Raw genomic sequence first — 10,706 nt, 5'->3', positions numbered from 1 at the left:
AGGGTGATACCATTTCACCGAAACTCTTCAGTGCCACCCTCGAGAACATCATGCGACGACTGGAATGGGAAGGAATGGGAGTGAAGATAGATGGTCGGCAATTACACCACCTCCGCTTTGCTGATGACATTGTTTTAATAACACCAAACATCAGCCAAGCGGCACAAATGCTGGCCGACTTTGACCGTGAGTGTGGAAAGGTAGGACTACAGCTGAATCTTACGAAGACAATGTTTATGAGAAACAGCCTTGTTCCTGATGCCCCATTCGCTCTCAATGGAACGACCATCTCTGAATGCAACAGCTATGTCTACCTAGGTCGAGAGGTCAACATGACAAATGACCTGGCACCCGAGCTGCGCAGGAGGAAGAGAGCGGCTTGGAACGCCTTCAAGAACGTCGAAGAAATAGCTAAGAGGACGAAGAACCTTCGGCTCCGGGCACATCTCTTTGATTCCACTGTTCTTCCTGCATTAACATATGCCTCAGAGACCTGGGCCCTACGCAAACAAGATGAGAACGCCATCCAGGTCTCCCAAAGAAGAATAGAAAGAGCTATGCTTGGAATATCATGTTTCACTCAAATGAGAGAAGAATCCGGAGTTCTGACATCCATCGACAATCAAGGATCAGGGATGCTGTCTCATTTGCCAAGGTGTCGAAAATCAGATGGGCTGGTCACGTAATGAGATTTAAAGACGACCATTGGACTAGAGCTGTTACTGATTGGATTCCACGGGATGTCAGGAGACCGCGTGGCCGACCACCTACCAGATGGTCAGACTTCTTCGTCAAGATCATGAACGATCGGTTTGAGGCCCTTCATGTTCCCGGAGCGAACAGATGCCATTGGGCTACACTAGCACGCGACAGGGACAAATGGAGACGTTACTGTCGCCCGCTCGAGCAAATCGACGACTAACGGGAAGTTAAGTGATTAAGTGATTAAGTCTTGAATCTCATTTACAAAATATATTTTAACGTATTTGAAAAACATCCACCAACTATCCCATGATGATCACCAGATTTCCAGTTCCCTACTCTTCCCGGTTTCCTTTCCATCCATCCATCACCCCATTAACTCTCCTAGGATGATCTCTTTCCACCATCACCTTCCAGGCTCAAGGTCAACCGGTACCAACTGCTTTGGGAGTGGTGACCTAGGACACATGTTTTAGTATGGTACCTACCGCAACACAGTCACAACACCATTTATAAAGCTGGATCTTGTGTGAGCTACATTTTAAAGCGATGTTTACAGAAACCTACAGGCACCAGGGACCATGGAAGACCAAAGACCAGCCCGCTGAAGCTAATATAATTTGAGCTCCTGCCACCAGAAATTTCCTGAAAGCTGGCTTGGCTACCTTGGGGAGTTTACAAATCCAAAGACTTAAATCGGCACTGTTTGTCATTGTTGAAACTAGCTAGTAAAGTGTCACCGTGATAAAAAATATGAATATTGTTGGGAATAAGTGAAATGATGCAGCTAGGGGTGCTGAACAGAGGGCCCGAGGACATGGTGACTTATTTTGAATCTCCCAGGAGCTTATCTTCAGGCTTCATGCTGCAACTGTTCTCTTGGCTTTGTCACTGTTCAGAGTCATCATTGAATGACTCTGAGGGCGTTGATCACTCATCTGGTAGGTTTATTACCCAGTGTAAGTGTTCGCATCCCCCAGCCAACATTTATGGATAGACCAACCAAACATTTTAGTGATGTGTCTCAAATTTGGTTATCTTCCAAAGGTGACCATGAGGCGTAAACACAGCCTCTATGGAAGAATTTTAACTTTTCTACTGGTCATATTAGACTCATCTGCCTACCTCAGCCTATTCCAAATTTATTTTTTTAACCGAAAACCACAGACTGTGCCATTTCTCCCATTTTTTTTTTGGAGGACAACAGGGATGGGGCATACTTAACTGTGCTCTGGCCTTACTCCTGGCTCAGTGCTAAAGTTTCACATCGGGTGGGTCTCTGGGGCCCATAAAAGATTGCAAGAAATGAACTGATTCCTTCTTACTTGCAAAGCAAATGCCCTGTCAGCTATATTCTTCCTCTGACCCTACCCCAATCTTCCTCAGGTCCATGCAATTTCTCGCCTCTTATGGGCTTTATAACCCTGGACAAAGTTTGTATTTCTTGGAGTCTTGCCTATTCCCCCTTTTTCCTCTCTCTAACTTCCCATTCTTTCACATCAAATCCTTCAATCCCCAGCCACTCCCAAATCAACCATAGTGGACTGCATCTCAAAATTCTGAACTTTTATTAAGAACCAATTAACTATGTTACATCTATTTAATTTGAAAAATATATTAGAATAAATAAAAGGTGTATGGCATTTCAGTGTTTGCCTAGGGCAACCATCTGGTACATAAATTGGAACCTACCATTCCAGCTCTCTAATTACGTAGCCATAGTAGAGGGAGATGTTCATCGCTTTTTCCCTCTCAATAAAGAACTGCACTTTCCCCCAACGAGGTGTGCTTGGCAGCATTCTCACGCTCCTGCTGAACCTTCCTTTTCATAGCCTCAGGCTCTGTTCTCTGCTCTTTGGTGATGGGCTTTGACATGACTTGCTCGGGAACATTGGGCTTTCTCCATGGAATCTATTGGAAACGGAAGTCTTGGAGGAGAAAGTGACTCTGACGTTTGGGTGGCGACTGCCGCTTGTTCACAGAGCCAGGAGGAGCCTCCCACTGGAGAAATGTGCCAGCTGCTGTCTTGTAGGGAGCAGGTATTGAAGCTGCAGGGTGACGAATAGGCTGGCTACTGGGTTTATGCAAACCTGGTCGAGATGGTTTGGTTGAAATGGACTGAGCAGGTTTGGCAGAACCAGACAAATATGCAGTGGTTGAACGGGAAGAATTGGCAGCAGTTGACTGAGCTGCATTGGTAGATCCAGCTTGGCAGGGTCAGCTGCAGCAGGATGATGTGAGGCCACAGATTGTTGCCTCTGAGGAACAGGTCGAGCTTGCAGTGTCTCCATGTTAAGAAAAGGCAAAGGTACCAATTTGACCTATCCAAGGAGGTGGCAGCTCAGACTGGGTTGGAGATGAGCATTTTTCAGCACTGCTATTTGGTTTCTGAGCTTTGACCTGCGTTTTCTCAAGTACTTTTCCATCCTGTGCAGCACCTAGCCATGGCTTGACAGCTGTGGGTGGCTTGATATCTGTAGGCTTCTTTGAGCTACTCAGGACCTGTGAGGAAGAGATTCCAGGTTTTGGATCACTCTTCTTCCCAGAGCATGAAAAACTTTGACAGAATCCAGCAGGTGTATGCCTAGGTAGCGGCGGGGCTTTTTAACAGCATCTTGGCAAGCATTGGGTTGACTTTTCTTGTGTTTCATCTTGCCAATGGTGGGCTTTTCTTCTACCTTGACCTTGTTCCCTGGATGCTTACACTCGTTAGATTTCTTAGATTTTTCTCCGGTGTTTTTTATCTTCTCTTGCCCACGGCTCTTTGTCTTGCTGATCCTGCTGGATGCAGCTTTGTGAGGTTTGCTGTTAGTTATGGCAATGGTCACAGGACACCTATCACTGACTGCAGCATTATGAACAATCCCCGCTCCCCCTAGCAAGCAATCTCGGACTTTTGGCTGGATTTTGGCCTTGGGTTCTCCCTCAAGAGGCTCAGAAGCCTCCTTTTTGTTCTTCCGTTTTGCATGGGAGGTCCCCTTGGTGCCACTTGAATTTTCTTGCACCTGCTTCAGAGTGATGGTGTCACTGGTGTTCATTACCTGCAGGTCTTTGCATTGATCTACGTCAACTGGGATCTGGTAGGTCTCCAGAGCTTTTGAAAGCCCATGGTTCATCTGATCAAAATTTATACCTTTTTGTTCCTGAGTTGGAGTAGGGGTCAGCGCCAGGTTACTTTGGGCTGGAGATATTATGGGAACTTTCCCAATCTCAGGTGGTGGATTACTCAAAGGTCTTTGAATCCTGCTACTGCAAATGTGGGCAATTCGGAAATTTGTGTGAAACCAAATGTCTGACCTGAAGGTTGCGATGGCAGGGAAGTCTCCATCCCCAGGAAATTCATCACTAAAAAGGAACCAAGGAAGAATTCAGTCCCTGCAAAATGAGATATTCCCTCCACAAACCTAGTGCTGCAACATCTGTGCACCTACCAGCCATAGGGAAAGCATTGTTACTGAGTATTCTACGGATAATGGACAAGGCCCTGTGCTAGAAGATTGGAGGTAACTGTTATAGTTGTTACTGTTGGTCATTTGATGCTGTTGATTTTTGGTTTTCTTTGTATTTGAAAGAGTTTCTGTGTAAACTAACTTAAAAAATAAGAGATGTGGACAGAGGGATAGTACATTTGGTAAGGCACTGGCCCTACGCACAGCTGACCTCCGTTTGATCTTTTGTATCACGGATGATCTCCTAAGCATCTTCAGCAGTGATCCCTAGCACAGACCCAGGACTAATCCCTGAGCACTTCGGACTGTGACACAGATTCAACCTCCTCCAAACAAAAGCTTTTTTTAAAAGAAAACTTACAGTCTTTTAAACTAATAAATGCCATACAGAGCTTAGCATTGTAATGTGTTTTACTCTCAATTTATTCACTTTCATAGAAAAATAAAAGGACATTAATATCATAGAATAAGAGTATGAATGAAGCACTCCTTCAGCATGATATTTGTGCTGAAGTACAGATTCTAGGTTTCATGATTTGAGACAGAATCTCTAAACCACAAGTGTATTCAGAACCTTGCTGCTCATTAATGGAAGGAAAAGTTAAAGTGGTACCATTACAATAAGAGTTCTGAAACTTCTTACGAAAATAACAAAATACTAGTTTAAGACTTGTATTTAACTTTTAGTGTGGTAATTCTGGAGGACTGCTGAACTAGAAGAGTGAAAAATGTGGCATTCCATGCCACAGATGCTGGGTGGGATGGGGGGTATGGGTGGTGGCAGGAATACTAGTATCCGTGGTGGTGGAGAATGGGCACTGGTGGAGGGATAGGTTCTCCATCATTGTATAAATGAAAGGCAAGCACAATAATTTGTAAGTCTACAACTCTGCCTCATGATATTTAACTAATAAAAATTAAAAAATAAATGAAATAACTTGGGAAAAAATGTGGCATTCTTTTGTGTGCTCCTGAAGTTCATTATAAGAAAAGTAGTTTTCCAATATACTATCATACCTTCCAATGTGCATTCGGAGCTCTTATGTTGAGTGTGAAAATAATATGCTATAAAATGGGTGAGGGGAGTAAACATGAACTGAGTTTAGTTAACTTCATTTCATAAACTTAAAAATCTCAGTGTATTTAAATACCACCTTTCTATGGACAGTTTTCCTCTTCTTTGACCCCAATTTTTGAGTTTTCTTTCCCTTCTCTCAGTTTATCTCACCTTGATAACTCGATTCTGTGATGGGTTGAGCAGACACAGAGAAGTGGATTCCAGAGGAGGTGGCTGGAGGTTGGTTATTTGGGGGCAGGACCTCCTTCAGCACAATAACCATTTCTCTAGATGAGTTCCTGTAAGCTTGGGGGGCAGAGCCATTTTGTCCTGTGTATGAAATGGAGTCATAGGACTGCAGGCCGAAATGAGAGTTCCCAGACCTCCTTGATGATTGTAATACACCTGGCTTCGGTCCTGGTAAGGAAGTGACAGACTTTGACTCTGATATGGATACCGAGACGGTGTTCTCTCAACAAGACTGGCAGAAAGTGATGGGTACACAGACACCGTGTTGTAGGTATCTAGGGTTCTCTCATAGCAAGCTGCCTTAGACATGGAAGAGACAGCGGTGTCTTGGTCAAGGACAGTCACAGAAAAGTCTCCCATGGAAACTTCCTGCAATATCCCATTCCAATACACTAGGGTAGGAAGCAGCTGAGGTGGATATATGACTCTGGTTTAAACACTCCAGATAGCATTGTTGTGCTGAAATGTTGGTAAAGTTAGACACTATCCATCAGTGGTTGGAAAGAGGTGCCAGAGGCTGAGGGCAGGAGCCAAGCAGAACTACCAGCTGGAGCAGATTCTCTGGAGTAGTTGCAGGCACTTCCTGTTAGGGAAGCTGCATAGTTCACCATGGGAAGGGAATGCTGCCGAGTATGTGAAGTTCCAAATACAGATGGATTTTGAAATTTCTCTGTAAGGAACAATAAGGTGATGAAAGAAATCTGTGAGACTAATAATCTCCTTCAACGCTGAGAGGAACAATATAAACTTAAAATTTAAGCCATTGAGATGCTTCTAGTACCAACAGTCAAGTGAGTTTCCAAAATTACAACAATATGGGGTGATTCAAAGTCTGGAACATTTTGGCACTTTGTGTATTTGGTATCGTGCTCCCAAATGAACACAGAACTGTAGAGCCACCAGGTGATCTTTTCTGTATCTGGATTTCTTGGTTACAGATCGTTTTTCCTTACCCTAGCAATGCCTGTAGCTTGCTCTCCTATTGATTCATATGTTATTTCCTATAAGGGAAGCTTTTCCAAACTAGGAAGTCTAAGAGAATGGGTAACATTCTTTGGACAAGAAGAAACCTGAGAGCCAGAAATGACAAAGAGACTTCATGTTTTCCAATAATTTTTATTGGTCATGTTATGGAGTATAATTTGGACCAATAACTTACAGTGTTCTTGGGCTCTTTCTGGCTCTGCACTCTGAGTGACCCCTTGTAACATTCAGAAGAGTGTATGCAGTGACAGAGGTCCAACCTGATTGGCTGTGTACAAGGCAAGTGCCTTATCTCCTCCAGTACTCTCTCTCTGTCCCTTATGAATTTCCAAGTTATGGAACCTAAGCATGTGGACTTTTTTCCAGGACTCTGCATGATCACTACAATGCAGAAATGGTTAGGAAGATACCTTACATTAATATAGGCATTTGGGGTCTTTACAACTATTACCATTGTAATCATCAGGTTTCCATTTGACTTGTGCAATGAATATGTGCTAGTACGGTTCACTTATGACTTAATCATGTTGATGCATTGAAAGTTACCCTGATTTTTGATCCACTTCAAAAATGACTACTTGAGTTTTTCCCATGAAATGTTTTTGGAGGGAAAAATTTATTTAAATTCTGTGTCTTAAGTTGTTTATAAATAACTCTAAGAATAATAATGCATACACAAATATAATTTTTCCACTTCATGTGTTTTCATAGGAGGAAGTATAAAGAAAACATCATGAAAAATATGTATCACAGAACTGAAAAAGAAGTATATAGATATCAGTGAAATCTGGGCTATGTAGCAAGCTGTATAGTACAGTAAGTTATTGAGAGCAGACCCAAGAGTAACCCTTAATAACTGTGGATGTGGTCCCAAACAAAACCAAATAAAACAGTCCAATAAGTTTATTAAAAAATTGTTCCACATCGATTCCTCCGCCCCTGTCGGAGAGCCCGGCAAGCTACCGAGAGTATTCGATATGCCAAACACAGTAACAACAAAGTCTCCAATGGAGACGTTACTGGGACCGCTCGAGCAAATCGATGATCTACGGGAGGGCCTTTTACTTATACAATATGAATAGTGTATTCTGTTTTAGAAAAAACTGCTAGCCAAGAAATGGAATAGAAGGTGATTTTTGAGAGCACACTTTACCAGTCCATTAAACAGAAAAGATTTACCAGTAACTACATAAAAAAAAGAAAATAGGAATAAACTTGATTGTATTTCATAGGTAAGCAATGTTTTAAATGAGTAAAATAGAGAAACTTCGTAATTACAAAAAATTATTCTCATCAATACCTCTGAATATTAAACAGCAAACAACACGTGTTAAACCTAGCATATGATTTCAGTTTATCACACAAATAGAAAAGACCATATAAAATGATCACAAAATATTGAAAATTGCTTTCAAAACCTAGTGTTGAATTATCTTTATTAACCTGGAAAACGTTCTTCTCAATGTTAATAAATGAGCACCAAAATTCCATTAAATATTCTTAATGTGGAACAATCAAAATGAAGAAATATGACAAAAATGTGTAATTCGACATGTGTGACTTGATTTTCCTCTTTCCTCTTAGGATCTAAAAACGGAAGTTGACTATTATCAAAATACTCTCATGTTAGGAAGAAAAAAAATCACATGAAATAATATTTGTAAAGATGACAAGCAGCTTTAACCTGGAACCTACTTACAACACAAATGAATCAAATCTCCTGAATCAAGATAGAAGATACCATTTTTTTTTAAATTTCAACAGGCAACGCGTACATGTACTTAAAAACTAGAACGTCATTAAAACATTGAAGATTCTATTTCGTCCACCCACCTAGATAGCCACTATTAGCTATTAATGGGATGCATCATTTCTGAAGCATGTTCATATTCCAAATTGTCATGTACCAAGTACTGTGTTCTAAAAGGTAATAAGGAAAAAAGTCACCAAGGATGGCTTTCTGATATACTGGTTTTCCTACTGGTACCCTACTCAAGGAATTGTATACTTTCTAGTCCTGGCATTTATTGAAGTAAATTGCTTTGACTTGCTCTCAGTGTATTTACCTCAGCATATTTAACATATATTCTTTCTTTTTTGACTTTAAATCCTTGGTTTTCTTCAACATTCAATCCAGATGGTTTCCCCTTCCTTGATAATTGCCATCCATATTCTTTCTTTCTTTCTTACCTATTTTATTCTCCCTCATATAGTCTTGGTTTCGATTGGTCAATGTTTGATGAAAGTGATCCCAAACTTTCTTACCTTAGAGGGCTTGCCTCCCTACCGCTCAGCACTCCACACCTTCCCCATGCCCCAAATTTTCTTATAACCTGGTTTAAATAGAAAACTCAAAGATAAATGATTATTACTGTGTAATAGCACTATATTTAAACTACTGAAGTATAAATACAAGAGGAGAGACCATTACAGAGAAACCATGCGGGTATATATTAACAGGTTTCCACAGCATCTACATTTTCTGTTTCTGTAAAAATACTGTCTTTGATTTACTTTTGTCAATCGATATTTTATAAAATACACGATTAAAAGAAAAAAAACACAGAGAATCAACATATATAAATATATATATGTTTGTATTTGAGCTCGTAAATACGTCTAAAATATAAAGTAATCAATGAGGAAAAACAGTTTGTATGTGAGAGAAAGAAAGCCAATGTCTAAAATCACACAGGAAATATCAAAGTCAAGCTAAAATGAGACTTATAAAATTCTACTTGAACACTTTCTGTCATTACTACGTGCTGGTTTTACTAGACTTCTTTTATGTTTAGTGATGATAAATCTAATTAAAAGCTTTGAAAAGTATTATATCTTACCTGACATGGTCAGAGAAGAGGAAATACCGATGAAAGGTAGACGAGAAGAGGAGAAGGTAGGAGAGTAAGTCTGAATACTGGAGCGGCTAAAGACCACAAGTGTCCAGTACAGATGACTGGTCAATGTTGATTGGTCATTTGTCACTGGTCACTTTCCAGTATGATTCAAATTTGTTTACAAACAACCGTATGGGAACCCCAACATTCGACCAATTGGTGGTTGGTTTGGTGGGAGAATGATGTCATAAAATAGGCAGTTAAAGGTAGAGCCTAGCCAATCAGGAGGTCAGATTCCCAGGAAGAATACCGGATTGGATAGAGAGAGGGGTAGAATGAAGCAGGCTAGGGAGATGGAATCCTGCAAGACAGTTATAACAGTTTCAAGTTCCTCAGACTATTGTGTTAGAAAACTACTCCCATTATACTCAAGAGCTTACATATTTCATTAACAAATCAGGAAAATTACTAAATAATCATTTTATTGCACTGTTAAAGAAACAACATTCGGTATTACTAGTATATTTTATATAACGTTTACAGCACAGCACGTACAGCATTTGCCTTGCAGAAGGCCAACCCTGATTCCGATTCCTCTCCCGGCAAGCTACCCAGAATATCTTGCCCTCATAGAAGAAACCTGGCAAGCTACCCATGACGTATTCGATAGGCCAAAACCAGTAACAACTAGTCTCACAATGTGTTGTAAGATGTTACTGGTGCCTGCTTGAGCAAATGGATGAACCACGGGAGGATAGTGCTACAGTGCTATGATTGAAAAAAATGGTGGTTTCTTTCAATATGACAACACTTACTATGATAAGTTGTAGATGAATTGAGATGTGTTAAAATATAAAAATAATGAGAAGAAATTTTAAATGCACAGGTATCTCTATTTTACAAAACAAACAGTTGTTCTCAGTTTAAAACTGTAGAAGATAAAGAAAAACATATGCTCATTTCTGTGAAAATCTTACAATCTGAAAGAAAAGATAAAAAGTAAATTAAGTGATCAAAAAACAAGGAAAACATACAACTAATGTCAATTAATATAATAGGTAAAAGATGAATGTTTTTAATAAATTAGTGCTGTGAAATAAATCAGTATTTAGCTATTAAACTTGTATAGAAAAAATAAGCATAAATTATGATCATATAATCTATATTCAAAGAAGTGTAAATAACTTGTAAACACAAGAGCAATTTTCAAGCTCAGTAGTAGACAAAGAGCACAAATTAAAATGACAAATTAAAATGTGTCCCAAATTACAAACATTTAAAAATCAGGTAACATCTTTTCCTAGCAAAGATGCTAAAAATAGACCTTTTCAAGTTATTTTATTGATAATTAAATCTGTATAATAGTATGGCAATATATACTTAGTTTTAAGCAGTTTAATATTCTTTAAGTAAATTAGCTTTTGTGTG

This window comes from Sorex fumeus, unplaced genomic scaffold (genome assembly GCF_029834395.1).
Source record: "Sorex fumeus unplaced genomic scaffold, SorFum_2.1 ptg000054l, whole genome shotgun sequence".
NCBI lineage: Eukaryota > Metazoa > Chordata > Mammalia > Eulipotyphla > Soricidae > Sorex > Sorex fumeus.
This window is presented reverse-complemented; position numbering follows the sequence as displayed.